The sequence below is a fragment of the Pygocentrus nattereri genome, chromosome 3 (genome assembly GCF_015220715.1).
Source record: "Pygocentrus nattereri isolate fPygNat1 chromosome 3, fPygNat1.pri, whole genome shotgun sequence".
Taxonomy (NCBI): domain Eukaryota; kingdom Metazoa; phylum Chordata; class Actinopteri; order Characiformes; family Serrasalmidae; genus Pygocentrus; species Pygocentrus nattereri.
The window spans coordinates 50,579,071-50,582,168 of NC_051213.1; the positions used below are offsets into that span (position 1 = coordinate 50,579,071).

The 3,098-nt window shown below is 44.4% G+C and overlaps 1 protein-coding gene across 4 annotated transcripts in view; it reads right to left on the reverse strand.

Moving 5' to 3' along the window:
* Positions 1–2,734: 2,734 nt before the first annotated feature.
* The window catches only part of nbeal2 (neurobeachin-like 2), a 120,677-nt gene continuing 120,313 nt past the window's right edge, over positions 2,735–3,098 (reverse strand). For all 4 annotated transcript variants that reach the window (XM_037537130.1, XM_037537128.1, XM_037537127.1 and 1 more), the window contains one exon: positions 2,735–3,098. This exon is cut by the window's right edge and continues 1,089 nt beyond it. The gene's annotated coding sequence lies outside the window, so the exon portion shown is untranslated.

Genomic DNA, 3,098 nt, shown 5'->3' on the forward strand with positions numbered 1-3,098 from the left:
TCTGGTGGTTCTGGATGGTAAATAAAACGTCTATATCTGTGTTGTAGTCATGGTGACGCCTGGTTCCCATCACCACCACTGAATCATTTCACGCTAAACCACTCTGAATCACTCTGTTCACACCTCAAATGCTCAATTATGAATAAATTCTTGAAAAATGGGTGGAATTCTCCTTTGAGAAGAACTGCATGGCTTTTTTCATCAACTGTGCTGTAAATGACCCAAAAAGCGTGCGTGTGCAACCAAACAGAAACAGCATTTTGAACACCAGCGTTGGACCCACAGTGCAGGAAAAGCGGTTCCTCGGCTCCGGATGTTACTGCAGTTACTCAGTGGGGCCGCATTCCCATGTGGTCCACAGACACTGCTCGCACAACACGCTTCAAAGCACTCCGAGCTTCAAGGAGAAAAGGAAAAAAAAACATTCCAGCGCAGATATGGTTAGCATTCCGCCCTGCGCCAAAACACACACTCATATGGGCCGCTTTAAACGCTTAGCAGCGGCTGAACGACACACGCTCTGCTCTAACGAAGGACGCAGTGGGAGGCACTTAGCAGGATTAAAGGGATACTTCAGAGCTTTTCAACCTGGTCTCTATTTGCTGCACGTGTTGCGCAGACCGATTAGCACAGACGAGGACTTGGACACATTTCCCTGAACTTGGAAAAGAGCAGAAATTCATTGGAACATGCTTACAATGGAAGTCAGTGGGCAGATGCTTCAGCTTCAGCTTCAGCTTCAGGATCACCTTCAGCTTCAGGATCACCATCAGCTTCTGCATCAGCTTCACCATCAGCTTCAGCTTCACCATCAGCTTCAGCATCAGCTTCAGCATCAGCTTCACCATCAGCTTCACCATCAGCTTCACCATCAGCTTCTGCATCAGCTTCACCATCAGCTTCAGCTTCACCATCAGCTTCAGCATCAGCTTCAGCATCAGCTTCAGCTTCAGCATCAGCTTCAGCATCAGCTTCACCATCAGCTTCACCATCAGCTTCACCATCAGCTTCACCATCAGCTTCAGCTTCACCATCAGCTTCAGCATCAGCTTCAGCATCAGCTTCAGCTTCACCATCAGCATCAGCATCAGCTTCACCATCAGCTTCACCATCAGCTTCAGCATCAGCTTCAGCATCAGCTTCAGCTTCAGCATCAGGATTTCGTTCCCACACGTTTCTAAGTCGTGGCCACAACTTCTCTTTCTTACACTTTAAGTTGTGGCCACACATTAGGATCTCTTTCCCACACCTTACTTGGTTGTGGCCACACATTAGGGTCTCGTTCCCGTGCCTTACTAAGTTGTGGCAACATATTATTTTTATTTATACAAATAATTAAGCTGTTGCCATGACTTATTAAGGCGTAGAAACAAGATGGCACATTATTAAGCCGTGGCAACGACTTAATTATCTTGTTCCCAAATCTTACTAAGTCATGGCCACAACTTAATTAGCTCGTTCCCCCATAAGTCATGGCCATGCATTAAGATCTTGTTCCCACACATTATTTTTACTCATACAGGATGTGGACAGCAGGGCTCTGCCCTGAGGGTGAGTTTCCCAAAAAGAATAAGAAGCTGTGGTAAAAATCAATAAACGAATGGAAAGTAAATACGTGATGATTATTGCTTTACATTAAACACGATTACATAACCACCTGCACTTCGGCTCCTAATTCCGATCACATGTTTATTAATCCAAGTGGATTTTGATGAAAAAAAAAAAAACCCAGAGAATTCCTTCAGAGCGGCTCAGAAACAGGAGCAGAGACAGAAACAAGGAGACCTGAATGTTTTCAAGGTGGATTTTCCCCACTGGATCAGTAAAGTGGGCGGAGTCTAAAGGCACTCAGACATTATGAGCAATAAAAAAGTCAGGGAGCTGACCAGTGCAGGGAGCTACAACAGCACATAAAAGTCTAGATCACACAAAACATACAGATTTAGAACTGAGTAACAGTGCAGTTCAATAATAAACACACTACTCTACATCACTTTAAGGCACGGGGGTGGGGGGGCTGGGGGGTGGGGGCTGGGGGGTTGTGGAACAAGTTTTAAAAGCCCAAACAGCATAATTATAATAAAATGCCAAGCAAAGTGAAATACAGCACTGCGCACAAGCCAGAGAGCCTCTTCACTCGTTTAATTCCCATTTAGTGCAAGTTATTAGTTTCTGAGGAGGAGAGCAGAGAGAAAATGATCCAGGCCATGAGGAAGGTACGGAAGCCCTGCTAAGAGGAAAAGTGCGTTCCTGAGTCTAAGCTTGCCTATACTTATATTTTTGCCTATTTAACAAACCTAGAAACAGACGGAATATATTTATAGCATCAATTTTACAATTTAAGCCATTAAAAACATCAAAAACCTCCAAAAAAGTCCCACCTTTGACCAGCAGGGGGCGTTTTATTCCTTACCCTTCAGGAAGCAGACAACAATTATCATGCTGTACCAGCTTTCACCAGCAGGGGTGGTGCTTTAAAATGACGTCAGACTCAGGAAAACGTCCTTCACACGTCCTTATTAAAGAAGGCCGAGAGGAAGACGTCGTGCTCTGAGACACATAAGCTGGACGTCCGTCCCACCGCCGTCTTTTAAAGATCAGAGCATGAACTTCGTCTCCTCTGCAGACCAGTTTCTGCTCCGCCGTGTTGAACGGTATAAACTCTCACTGTGACGCGACGCACAAGCAGAACGGGCTGAAACTTTCCGATAGGGAATGTAATCGGATACAGGAGCTTACACGGATATTATTCTTCTATTTAACAGATTATTTACAGGATTACCCACCTCGATCAGTCGGATAGAAACTGTATTATGAATGGCCTCAATCGGACTAGACTATTCCGACTGAGATGTTTACATGGACACATTCTATTCCGACTAAGCTATTAGTTGGATTATTAATGGATTATTAGGCTGCATGTAAACGTGGCTGCTGTCTATTCTGGAAAAGTAGCTCAATAATCTTTATCACCTCATCCAGACGCTGAAAAGCTCTTCCACATTTAACTTGATGTTTGTAGCTCAGTTTCAGCTGCTTTTGAAGATTTGGAACCTTATAGCATTCGTGAAAAAGTTCTGTGTGCTGAAACACCGATA